The sequence below is a fragment of the Acomys minous genome, assembly GCF_964271855.1.
Source record: "Acomys minous genome assembly, chromosome: 1".
Lineage (NCBI taxonomy): Eukaryota > Metazoa > Chordata > Mammalia > Rodentia > Muridae > Acomys > Acomys minous.
In genome coordinates, this window is record NC_140483.1 from 29248144 (window position 1) to 29262256 (window position 14113).

Below are 14113 nucleotides of genomic sequence, written 5' to 3' on the forward strand. Positions count from 1 at the left end.
GGTTAAGTAGGTCAGTGCGTCACAGAAAACCTCTGCCTTCCTGGTATAAAGAGTGTGGACGCGAATGAAGTAATAGCGGCTACCACGTATGTACGTGCGTAAGGCAAGTCAGCAGGAGAACAGGGTTCTCTTCATCGGTTTGTTTTGTTCCTTTTTCCTGAAGGAGTAGAACTGAGTCACTTCAACCAGCACATGGAATCTGCCGCAAACACGGTTACCTTCCCGACGCTGCGGTGCCCTTGGCCCCGAGTGCTTGCCGGCCTTCGCGTCCGTTCTCTGATCACTAGTCCAAGTCCACATGTAGATGGGATCGTGGGATGTTTTCCCAAACATGATGCTCACCTACTCCTCTAAAATTAACAGTAAAAGAAAGTTTCCTGCTAACCGAGTGAGTGGATTGGTAGAGACACACACTCCAGATAGTTTGAGGCCGTAGGCTTGTGTGTACACTTCCCCCTAAAAGGGATGCCAACCATTCTGTTCTGTGGACATTTGATTCTGTAAGAAAAGGGGACAGTATTGTCCTGGCACATAGAGATCCAGCTATCCTAACTGGAGTTAGGTGACAAAGCTTTGTTAGTGTGTTGAGGACAGAGGCAGGTGATATTCCTCAGGTGGCCCATGGACGTGTTCTGGAGTCAGGCTCTTTCACTGGCCTGTAACTCACTGGTAAAGACCGGCTTCCTGTCTGCAGGAGCCTCAACAATCCACCTGCCTTTGCTTCCCCAGTGCTGGGATTCTGAGTTCCTGCCAAGGCTGCAGTTAAAAACTCAGGTTCTCGGGTCCCAAGCTCTTTACTGATGCCCTCTCCCCACCCAAATTACAGATTGTTTGCATGTGAGCCTGGATTGAAATCCTAAAACTGCGTGTAGATTTTGGGCTCACTAGAGTCTTATACTCGAAACAGAAGGCTGGTAACTAACTGACAACCTTTCAGCCTATTTGACCGATCTTGAAGTTACTCATTTTGGCAACATCCTTTTTAACCTCCTTAAATGCACTGTCAGTCTACATTAGACATGCTTGTCGTAGCTATCTCTGTAGTATAGATTTCTGACTTAAATCCTTCTGATGCCAGTCCCAAACGTGAAATGCTTTTTAGCCTCCAGGTGCACCTGAATCATCTCAGACTCTTGTTTAAGTGAAGAGAAAGATTAGGGAAACTAAAAGATGCCCTTGAGGTTTCTAGGTCTTATAACAGGGCCCGAGACCTTAGCACAACTGACTCCATGATTGAAAGACCATCCAGGCTGTAAAACTCAGCACGTAGACAGCCACTACATGACAAAACTAAAACAAAAGTATAATCCATCAAAGTCTGCAGTTCTGGGGAAATCTGAAAATCTACTGACCTTGCTTTTTAGCTTCTGTAGTTATGCTTATGGCTGACTATTCTTATTAACTGAAGTATACGTCAACTCAAAACATGGTTTTTCTGCTGAAAATCCTACATTGAGGCCAGAGTGAGCCCAATCGGACCGCTGCTCTTCAGCTCATGGTGTTAAAATCCCAGTATCAGCCCGTAAGCCCCACTCAGGGATTTGAGATGGAACAGCACTCAAGGGGGAATGAGAAGACAGGGCATTGCTGAAAGGCTCCCCACATAAGGCTATGTGTCACTAGCACTGGCCCACCTCCACAGACACTGGCCATTCCCAGTCAGAGTCAGAGTCCGAATCAGGATTACCCTAGAAGCCTTTAAAGGAGCCTGCAAGCTCCTCCTCAGGGGTCCCTGCCATTTTGTATGGATGGTTGACCCCTGCATGCAGGCTGTTTCTGCAGAATAAACCTTTGTTTTTATATGCTATTTGACTCTGGGGCTTTCCTTCAGTGATTTTCGTACCCTCACATTGAGAAAGGCTACACTAGGGTCCATTTCTATAGGCCTCAGGAGATCCCAGAGACCACACCTTGAGATATGGGGGTGTCTCAGAGCCCCTTGGACCAAGGATGAATGTGGTCAGTGGTCAAGGGACTCCTCCGTGGTCTGCAACCTGAGGTGTTCCAGGTCTCAGGATCATTTACTGTCTAACTCTGTTTGTGGGGGTTGGGGGTGGGAATCTGACACCTCCACCCCAAAAGGAAACAAACTAGAAAGTCACCTGGTCTGTCACCTCCGGAGGTATGTCTGGTTAAGGTGCCTGATATCTGGACACATAAGAGAGCTCAGACATGGCTGCTGATCCAATATCCTGAATCCAAGTAAGCCATCACTCGATGTGTGGTGACCACCTCAAGCTGTCTCCTTCTCCCTCCCTCTCTCTTTGGTGTGTGTGTGTGTGTGTGTGTGTGTGTGTGTGTGTGTGTGTGTGTGTGTTTCTGAGCAGTGGCTTTCTCTGGTGTGAGAACCCCCTGGCTTAAGATCTGTGCTCCATCCCATTGGGGACCCAAATCCTTTTAGCTCTGCCAGGTCACCCAGAGAAACCAAAGGGGAAAAAGTCCACATGTCCTGGTCGAGAAGCAGGGGCTCACGCCTGTTTTGTTGCTAAGCTCCTGCTCTTGGTCAGGGTTGGCCCCTGTCTGGAGCTGGGGAGAGGCCAGGCCTCACATCCAGGGTGCCCTATTCTCTAAGCAGAATGCAAACAGGGAGGGGGAAATAGTTCTCCCAGGTGAGCATTCCCTCTGTGCCAGCCACTCCGGGCCTACTCTAAGCAGCCCCAGGGAAGGGGGAAAGTGTCCCCCCACCCCCCACCCCAGGCTGAGCCAGAAGGAAAAGAGAAAGCTCCACTGCTTATGTTGCCTTTTTAATCAGTGATCCATAAAATGCACCATCCTCGGTGGGGGTGGGTGGGGGGAGGTAGCAAACTGCCCTGGGCAGGGGAATCACTGCCAGACAACACAGCCTGGACAAAATGGATTTTCTCTTCTGCTCAACACTGACCAAGAACACGTTAAGCAATTCTCACTAGATAAAGACAGCTGCTAATAAGATTTCCTTTGTCACCCAGTTGGCCCTAGATATCAGAAAAAAAGTTTAAAATTAGAAAAAAAAAATGTAAAGTATTAGCAGGTCCCAGTTGTTGTAGGTAGCTCAAAGGGTGTTTAACAACAGAGAACTGATTGGGATGAGCCCTTGTGCATAAACTGAAAACCACTGTCACCTTCTCTCATGACGAGACACAGTAGACTTGCAGATACCCAGCAAAATTTTGGTTTCTTGCCCTCTGTCAGAAGAAACCAACACACCAGGACTGGCCTGACACCAAGCTCCTATAATTGTTCAACTAACCAGTTCAGCTACCTCCGTCCAGATTAAACAATACCCTATGACCTGGAAACAAAAGGGGAAATTTATAGTCCATATTGCTTGGCTTGAAGAGACAGGCATCCTGGTGCCCTGCCAGTCACCCTGGAATATACATACCTCTCCTGCCTGGGAAGAAACCTGGGACCTCTGATTCTCAGGAGTCTGGTTCTTCCAGAGAAACAGGCACACACTGTCTTGGTCCTGAAAGATGTGTTCTTCTGCCTCCCATTGGCAAAGATGAGTCAATCCATCTTTTCTTTTAAATGGTCAGAGCAGAGCGAGTAGGAAATACACCCAAACCAAGTTGCCCCAGGATTTAAAGACACTAAATGCAGACTTCCTGCTTTGCCATCAGAGGTTTCCTCGGAAATAGATGATTAAAGGGCCACTGAGGGACTGCTGCAAGAGTTACACGTCCTGATAGCCGGGCGTGGTGGCACACGCCTTTAATCCCAGCACTCGGGAGGCAGAGGTGGGCGGATCGCTGTGAGTTCGAGGCCAGCCTGGTCTACAAAGTGAGTCCAGGACAGCCAAGGCTAACACAGACCCTGTCTCGAAAAAACAAAACAACAACAAAAAAAAAGAGTTACATGTCCTGGGCTACAAAATGCTGGCTAAAAAAGCCCAGCTTTGTAGAAGATCACCTATCTTGGCCACAAGCTGAGGGGAGACAAAAGGAGCCTGTCTCAGAGTAGGATTGCTGCGATCCTTCAGCTCTCAGACCAAACACTAAGGACAGGTCTGAGAGTTTGAGATTCGAGAGACAGGTGCTGCAGGATATCGCAGCCTCTGAATACCAGAGTCTGTGGAAACAGCCTCTACACACCAGCAAAAGAGCACTAGGCCCTTAATCTGGACTGAGACCAAACAAAACACAAAAGGGGGGGGGGAGGTTAAACCAAAACTTTGGGGTTATGTGTCATAGGCCCTGTGACATACCTGGTTAAATGATTGGATCCTGTGGCCACAGGATGGCACACCTATGAGCTGTGGCAGCTACCGGTAGTTTAAGAAAAGAAAGCAAAGAAGTCAACTCTAGGCCAAGATCTTAAACTCACAGCACCTTATGCCATTGTTGAGGCTCTTCTCTGAGATGCACCCAAATGCTGGCTGTGTGATGACTGTGTGACCCAGTACCATGCCCTACTCCTGGCTCACCCTCAATTCAAGTGTGAGAAACCACCACCATTAGTCCTGCTACTCTCTTGTCAGGTGATGAGCCACAGGTGCACATCAGAGATAAAAGATGAGACTAGGTATGTGGGAGCTACAGTAGGTTAACTTCAATGAAAATGGTTTGTGCTTAAACCAGGTACAGCAGGCCTGGAAAGCACAAGTGATTGATTTGATTCAGGCTCTCAGATGGGGAAAGAAAAGTCCACTACCATATACACAGACCATCTGTCGGTATGATTTTACTACCTGGCATGTTCATGACATGGTCTATAAAAGAAGAGGGCTTCTCTTTTTCTTTCTTTCTGCCGTTCTTTCTGTCTTTTTTTCTTTTTAAAAGAGGACTTCTTATCTCTGGAAAAAATATTAAAATGATATTTAAAAATTTTAGTCCTCCTAGAGACTATTTGGCTTCCCCTATAAGTTGTTGTCCCCCACTGCTGGGCTTGATCTGGCTGCCCAACAAACAGCCCTAAGACCCCATGGGACTTATTGATATTCTGATGGCATACCCTGGTGTCCCCTGAGACTCCATGATAAAAAAAAAAATGGACACCTCAAACCCACAGGTTGAAGAAGGACATCAGAGGGAAGGCTCATCCTCCCAGACTCTGGGACTCTGATAACTAACCTCCACTGGCCACAAAAATCTTCTGAGTTGCTTAGACCAAGGCATGTTATACCTAGACTGGACAGCCTGAGTGCGTTATCTGAGCCAGATGCCAGCTTTATGCTTAAGTGAATCCAAAACAGAGAGCTCTTACCCAGGAAGGGATCCAAATGGGAGAACAACACCCCCTGCCCCAAACCCTGGGGGAAAAAACTGACTTCACCAAGATCCAGCCTGCTGTGGGAGGATAAAAGTACTTGCTAGATTTTGAATATACCTTTTCCTAGTGGGTAGAAGCATTCCCCACCTAGACTGAAACTGCTCAAATAGTAGTTAAAGAGCTTCTCCAGAAACTGGTCCCCTGATTTGGCCTCCTCCTAGCACTGGGGTCCAACAGTGACCTAGCTTTCATAGCTAAAAACCTCTCAATTACTAGCTAAAGCTTTAGACATAGATTGAAAAAATGATTGTGTATATAGACCTCAGAGTTCTGGCTAGGTTAAAAAAATAATAAACAATATATTAAAAGAAACTAACAAAAGTCTCATTAGAGTCCAGTAAAAGATAGTTAGGCTTTTGTCCTCTGCTTTGCTTCAGCCCATAGGATTTACCCCCTATGAGATTATGTTTGCAAGTCCTCCCGCACTGCTTCCCAGGCTCAGAGACCAGCAATTGGCAGAACTCTCTAACCATTACTTTCTCAAGTCACTACAGGCATCACACCATGGACCCACCACACCCAGGTCAAGAAAGTGGAAGTCACAGAGGCTGCCCCCAAATGAACTATCTCCAGACTATGGTCCCATTGAAGTTAAGGTCTTACTGGGCCCCTTCCACTCCCTGACCCATCTTTGGTATGAGTACAAGGTTATGGTCCAACCCCCATGGGCCTCAGGTCTGGATTTGGGAACTGAAGAAGACAGATGCAGGGAAGGTAGTAGATAATACGACTACAAACCAGCAACCCACATCCCACCTTGACCTTTACTTGCTGCCCACTTTAATGTCTGATTGTACTGTAAAAAGGAAAGATATAGGGGTTTATCTTTTTAGGTAAGAATACAGAGTTTACAGTTCTGTGAATGCCCTGTGTCTGGGCCTCCTAATTGCCAGGGAGTTTCCACTGCAAAAATTGGATTTGTAAGACCAAGGCTCCTAAAAAATTCCTTTAAAAAGATTCTGGCCTTTGGGAAAAAGGAAAAACCCAGGAATCAGACTCTATGGCACAGGAAGGGTCCCTGGGGACCAAGTTAATCATTCCCAGCCCAAAACTCAGCCAGGATCACTGGTTGTGCTTAGACACTTAGCCCCTACATAAGGACGGGAGATAATCAAACTGTCAGCCCAGTGAGTGACAAAACTCAGTGTGACTGGGTGCAGCCCAAAGTCACATTAGAGGACGTGCAAGGGCTAAAACTTGTCTAATATCCAAAACCTTTAACCTAGTCACTTCCCTGTTGTTATCAAGAAAGAAAATCCCAAACATTCGAGTTTACACAGGAGCCAGATGCTGGGCTGAAAACCCTCTAGGTCAGAGAGGCAGAGAAAACACTCAGCTGACCTTCCTACTCAGCTCACACCCCAGAGGAAAACCCAAAAAGCCCAAAGCCCAAGGCTTGCTAGCTCAGCTGACAATCCAGGAGGAAAAGCCAAAAAACTAAAAGCCAAAGAGCTTGCTAGTTCAAAAGCCCCTTCTTCTCCTTCTCCTTCTTCTTTTTAAGATTTATTTATTTATTATTTTATATACAATGCTCTGGCTACATGGACACCTGCAGGCCAGAGGAGGACATCAGATCATGTTATAGATGGTTGTGTGTGAACCACCATGTGGTTGCTGGGAATTGAACCAGGACTGCTGAAAGAGCTCTTAACCTCTGAGCCGTCCCTTCAGCCCCAAGTCCCATCTTTTTTTATCTACATCGTCTTAAATGCCTCTCAACTCAATGTCCCTCCTACTCTTCAACCCCTGTCAGCTGGTTTCTTCTTCTGTCTCTTGACCTATGGTTAACTTTATTAAATCCTGTGTACAGATAGCACTTGGATTAAAGGTGTGTGCTGGGGCTAGCTGAACCACACCATAACCACCTGTTTACAATAAACAGAAAGTTCTCAGATTAAAGGTGTGTGTTAGGGATCAACCACACTAAACAAGAAACAGGGTTTTACAGGTCACAACAGGTCTTATAGGTTAAGGCATATAGATAACAACAATACTACTGGGCCTCTGAGACTACCTTGTGGCTATGTATTAATGGTTTGACTACAGATGCTTTCTAAACTAAGTAAATAGGTTGATCAGGACCTAGAGTTATCAAACGTTTCAATTTCTAGATTCAGCTTAGAGCCTCTGCTGTCTATTCTGTATTTGCCTGATTCACCTGGGTCATAGCCACCAGAGCCAGCAGAGGTGAGCTTTATGCTTTCCAACTCCCCATCACCCGTCATCCCAAGGATGCCTGTGGGGAGCCCCAGCAACATTCAGTGTAGACCTCCTCTCTGCTACCCTTTACCAGCCAGATCCACCTGGGGCACAGCTAGCAGAGCAGAGGCCTGCAGGACCCCAGGATCACTCAGGTCCACCGGGGGTACAGCTACCAGAGGGGAGCAGCAGGCTCTTCCCTTACCTCCACTGTCAGACCCAAGGCTCTGCCTGAATCCCTGAGGAATCCTTCCTGCATTGGGAACATTTGGTCAACACCAAAGACAGCCATATGGCTAAAGGCAAACCGATGACTGGCCCAATTTGAGATCCACCCCATGGGAGAGAGCCAACCCCTGTCACTATTAATGATACTCTGCTATGCTTGCAGACAGGAGCCTAGCATAACTGTCTTCTGAGAAGCTTCATCCAGCAGCTGATGGAGACAGATGCAAAGACCCACAGCCAAAGAGTAGGCTGAGCTCTGGGAGCTCTGTGGAAGAGTGGGAAGAAGGATAGAGGCAGCCGGAAAAACCAAGGAGTCCACAAGAAGACTTACATAGTCAGCTAACCTGGGCCCAGGGGGCCTCAAAGAGACTGAACGGCCAACCAAAGAGTGTGCATGGGCTGGACCTAGACCCCTTACACATATGTTGTCGATGTGCAGCCTGGTCAACATGTGTGTCCCCTAACAATGGGAGTAGAGGCTGTCTCTGACTCTGTTGACTGCCATTGGATCCCTTCTCCCTAGCTGAGCTGCCCTGTCAGGCCCCAGCGGCCGAGGATAGGCTTTAGTCCTGCTCTGACTTGAGGTGCCTGGGTGGGTTGATACTCTTTGGGGGTTTCCCCTTCTCTGAGAAAAAAGGAGAGGAGGGGATGGGGTGAGGGGAGCCTGAGGGCAGGGCCGGGAGGTGAGAAGGGAGGGTGCTGGGATCAGGCTGTAAAGAGATTAAAGTAAATAAATGGGAAAAACATTTCAATTTCTGAGTTAAAAGAACAGATTTCATTATAGAAACGGTCCTACAAAACTGAAAAGGCTTAGATAAAACTATGTATGGCTTTGGGAAAAAGCCTGTTGTTTCTATGCTAGTTGATCAGGAGCCAATTGGGAAAAAAAAAAAAATCTTGCCATGGTACCAGTCTCTGTTTTCTTGATCCCCTTGGCTAACTGCTCTGCTATGGGCACTGGCTGGGCCTTTAATTCTCATTCTGATTGGATTAACAGTGAGGCCCTACATCTTAAACTAAAACAAAATAAGTCGATGATTTGACTCATTCACTAACACCAGCGGGGAATGAACACTGAAGAAAGAACTCCATATGCTGATTTTGATGTGTTCCTTATGGATGGTTAGTGCTTCACCTGGAAGCATGCTAAAGTTGCAAAGACTGGGACCCTGAAGCTGGAGACACCGCTCAAAGTTTAAGAGCGCTTGCTGGTTGTGCATAGGACCCAGGTCCATTTCCCAGCACCTATGTCAGGTAGCTTACCTGTAACTCCAATTCCAGGAAATCTGATGTCCTCTTTTGGCCTCCAAGAACAATAGCACATGTGTGAGTTAGCACTTCCTTGTTTGACTTCATCATCTTTTTTTTTTTTTTTTTTTAGTTTTTTTGAGACAGGGTCCCTCTGTGTACCCTTGGCTGTCCTGGACTCATTTTGTAGACCAGGCTGGCCTTGAACTCACATCGATCCACCAGCCTCTGCCTCCCAAGTGCTGGGATTAAAGGCATGCGCCACCACGCCCGGCTGACTTCATCTTTTTTGTGTCCTTCACTCACTTAACCTGTCCACTCACACCATACTCCTTGGTGTCCCTCCAACTCAGATGGACATTTATTTGTCTCAGGACTTTTGTTCTAGCTCTTCCTTCAGTCTGCCATCCCCCACCCCGACCTCATGTCCGCCTACTATATCTCTGTTCAAATTACCCTGCTCAGTGTATGCTGTCTAATATCACAGCCTTTTCTTTCTTTCTTTTTTTTGTGTTTTTTTTTTATTAATTTATTCTTGTTACATCTCATTGGTTATCCCATCCCTTGTATCCTCCCATTCTTCCCTCCCTCCCATTTTCCCCTTATTCCCCTCCCCTATGACTGTTCCTGAGGGGGATTACCTCCCCCTGTATATGCTCATAGGGTATCAAGTCTCTTCTTCATAACCTGCTGTCCTTCCTCTGAGTGCCACCAGGTCTCCCCCTCCAGGGGACATGGTCAAAGGTGAGGCACCAGAGTATGAATCACAGCATTTTCTGTTCGTCAATAGCATTACCAAAATTTCTTAAAATGTTTACTTTTACATTTTTCTTTAAAAAATTTTAAGTATGTTTCTTTTTAATGTATACATTTATATTATTAAACATGAATAAAATAAACTACATACAGCAGGAAGAACCATGAGACAATTAGGAGTTATATAAATGTTACATTCAGAGTGATTTGCCTATTTGTATTTAGCAGCTTTGAAGCAAACATCTTTCCTATCTTGTTGGCTCTAAATTTCTAGATGAAGATCAATATCTATCATATCTCATCTCTATTAACTTAAAATATCTTGATATAAAAACATCTTAACCCCTAACCTACTAAGCTTAATTGAAAGAATAAACTATCTGGTCTTCAACCCCATCAGAGATTTGAGAAGGAATAAAACTTAAATATCTGAGTGAACCAGAAAGGCAAGTTAGCAGCCTCCAAAATGAAAAAATGACTGAGACAGTTTCTGCCTGAACAGTCACCCACCACTCTCTATAATGCTGGAGCATCATCTTCAGCCTTCAGGCCCAATATATCTGACAGACTTATTTGCATTTTTCTACTGCCTCCAACTTCTAACATCTATGTCTCATGAAGTGTAAAAACTACAGGTTTTCTTAATGTTCCTAGAATTTGGAAGCATTTTACCACAAATAGCATCTCATAGTTTAAACATTAATATTTTTTTCTTAGTGTTATCATTGTATTGATGGTCCTTGTGTGTGACTGCTTCATAGACTGATCAAGCACAGGAATTTCTAGCGACTATGACTCTTGCTCATTTCTGGGGGCAAAGGTTAACTTTAGAGTTTTTATTCAACAGATAAGATCCAGACCTAACTAATAATGCTAATGGTTACTTGTATCCTGACCTGTAGGATATTGACCCAGCATTGGTCAGCAAACATGGGAAAACAAGAAAATCCCAAAGGTTCTAGAGGTTTCTTAATTTTGCTCTCAGTTTTGGCAGTTAAGATTATTTTCAACTATTTTCTTAAAAGATGTTGAAAATCCTTTCACTTCTTTTCCCCAACTTTGTCACCTTCTCCCCCTGAATGGTATGTAGGCCATTATGCAAAGAACTCACCCATCCAGTGAACTGCTACGTGTTGGTGTGCATAGCCAAACATCAAGAGTCACCTGTATCAGAAAAACAGGCACGCTGGCTTGGATTTGGTCAGGAAGAAAGGTAGAAGAAGCCCTTGCTTGCTTTTCTTGTCTTCTCCAAGAAACAGAAAACTAAAGAACTACAGGAATGCAGTGGGAACGTGCTCAAGGCACTGTACCCATCCATCAAATACACAAATGGCATCTTAGCAACAGGATGTCAGACCAAAATGGGTCATGTGGAGGAAATGCAGGAGCTTTAGCAAAAACAAATGTAAGCAAGCTCAGTGTGGTGGCCTGTGCTCATAGGTCAGGCATGCGAAGGCTGAGGCAGGGGCATCATTGTACATCTGAGGCCAGCCTGGATGACATGGTGAGACCCTGTCTCAAGACCCAATAAAACACAAAATAAACATTAAAAATGTTGAGTGGTTTGGAAGGGAGGGTTCTTAAATGATGCCTGAAAGAAAACAGAAACATTCTCAGAGGTCACTGCAATCCTATATAAAAATGTGTCTTCAAGGACATCTGCCCAGCAACGGACCCTTCAACCTTGGGATGCATGTCTCTCTCTCTCTCTCTCTCTCTCTCTCTCTCTCTCTCTCTCTCTCTCTCTCTCTCACTGTTTTTCAAGACACGATTTCTTTGTGTAGCCTTGGCTGTCCCAGACTCACTTTGTAGACCAGGCTGGCCTCTCACTCACATCTCTGTCTCTGCCTCTTGAGTGCTGGGATTAAAGGCGTGAGCCACTGTGCCTGGCACATCTCTTATTTATCATTGTGACCAAGGATTATTGTTCCTAAGAGTATATGATGATCCTTCTCATGTTTGTCTTTGAAAACGGTTCCTTGCTCCATCATGTTGAATATGCCCATGGTTTAATCTGACATGCACATCCCTCTTACAATGCTATGCTGTTTCCAAATAAACATTCTATTGGTTTTTATTTAGGTTCAAGGTAATTAGGAATTACGTGATAATTTGATTCTATCAATGGAGTTTTTCAGAAGGAATCACCAGGAAGGAATAGCAAACCACTGAGAAGTAAAGTCAGTTAAGTTTCAGAAGGGAGCTGGGCTTGCTGGTGGCTCCCCTGCTCCCTCTGGTGGCAAATGTACCATGTCACCCACTTCTCTGGGTAGGTAAGGCCATTTGGAACCAGGTTGGCTTGCAGCCTGGAGGCTGACATTCTTTGTGAGCTGTCTTAACTTTGAGAACTTTTACGGCTGCCTAAAAAAGTGGTTACTTACAAGAAAAACATGGGACACACAATAGAATATTACTCCACTGTAGGAAGCGACAAAGTCTTCATGCAGTTTGCAATACAGATGAACTATGAGAACAATTGCGCACCTGCTCCTGACATAATCACACTATGTCACATTTAAGGATGACCGGCCCCTCCTCTGGAAGCCTGGTGCTATTAAGGCATCAGACTCTGGCTGCTAGCGCACAATCTTGTCATCAAAATCATATCACGAGTGAGGCTGCTTTGGCGGGGTCTCTTCTAGTGTGGCTTCTCTGGATCCAAATACCCGGCAGCTTCAAGAAATTATCCGTCCACACTCCTCACCCCTGTTTAACAATCACTAGTGAGAACTAGACCAGATAACCACAAAGGGCACTCCTGTTCACAAGAGATGTCAAACACATCCACTCCTCTGTACTTGTGTCAAGCTGCATTCCCTAATCAGAGCCCTGGAAGGGAATGGCTTCCTGTTCAATTTCCAACAGCTAGCCGAGCTGGCCTATAGCAACTTCAAAACAAAGAAAACCTGGCTCTTTGTAGACTCCACCAGTCCAAGCTGTAAGAGCTGATCCTATAACAAACTGCACATACTGTACGTACAGTGGTTCTGGTTTTGATACAGTTCTGACTGATACAAGATCAATTGAAAATAGCTGACCTCATAACCACACAACATAAACAGTTTGTCTCACTGGAGTTTGGAACTTACAGTTGTGGTGATCCCCATTGGGTAAGGATAGGTACAGCAGCCAGCTCTGAGGTTTTGATGCGAGCAATTCCAAGGGGTCACAGACAAGTTTATACCCTTAGAAAACCACACTTTTCTATCTGCTGGGGTGCTCTAATTTGGAAAGTCTCAGAGGCGTGGTGCTTGTCACCACAACAACGAAGCTCCTGGTGCACATGAGAACAGATTAATGTTTGAACAGTCCAGAGACTAGCCCAGGTGCTGATGCAATTAAAACAGTAGTTGTATTGGAAAGAGCCGAGGTATTCAACTCACAGTGACACAACAAAACAAACACTGCTCCTCCAGGACTCTAAGAGATGGTTATGCCAACTCAGATCAAAGGGAAGCCTTTGCTCACAGGAAACAAGTCTGATATGATTTTCAGTGGGAACACAAAAGGCCTACTGTGGGTCAAGGGTAGCAATGACACAATTACCTGAAAATGAGGTTAAATATTAGGCTCTACCTTGCCCTATAATCATTTAGAGAAGGAACAAGCTACTTGATATAATGTGCTTAGGTATGGATTTCACTGAAGACGGTACAAGAAGCCAAGTGATTGGTGGGTGGTGGCAAATTTACTGACTATACTATGGTCAAGTAGATGGAAACGAAGTGGTGAGAAAAATTAACCCTCAGCTAGATGGGAAAAGTCATCAAAGCATTGGCACACAGGATGATGCCAAGCTGATGGGTGATATGATGTGTGCTCTAACTTGAACCAAAATACTATATAAAGGAGCATCATCTTCAGCCTTCTGGCCCAGTATATCTGACAGACATATTTGCGAGGCAGGAACTATTGAGGACTTGCTTACCCTGTCTTGGCAGAGTTTGGCCATCAACTCTGCCTGCATCAACGCTTGCTTGTTTTTAGGCAGAATTCTCTCTGTGGCCAAAAACGAGGACATTTTGCCCAGTGGCTGGTTTGCCACATTTGAGCCATCTCCATAAGATTATTTGATGCTCATCATCTTCTTTGAGGTAGTATGGATGTTGCCAGGAGTTGACCTGTCTTATTGTCAAATAATCTTTTAAAAATAATAAAAACATCTTAAAATGCCATATTCTGTAGGTCTCTGAGGTTTTTGAAGACCTTATTTAACTATTTTACCTTATCTATCTATAGAAACATACCTGTATGTTAAACCTTGGATGTAGCTCCAACATTATAGAGAGTTTTGGGTGACTGTTCAGGCAGTAAACTGTCTCTAATTTTTTTCATCTTGGAAGCTACTAACCTGCAGTTCCTGTTTACTCAGATAATTAATTTTATTCCTTCTCAAGTCTCTGATGGGGCTGAAGACCAGATAGTTTAGTTT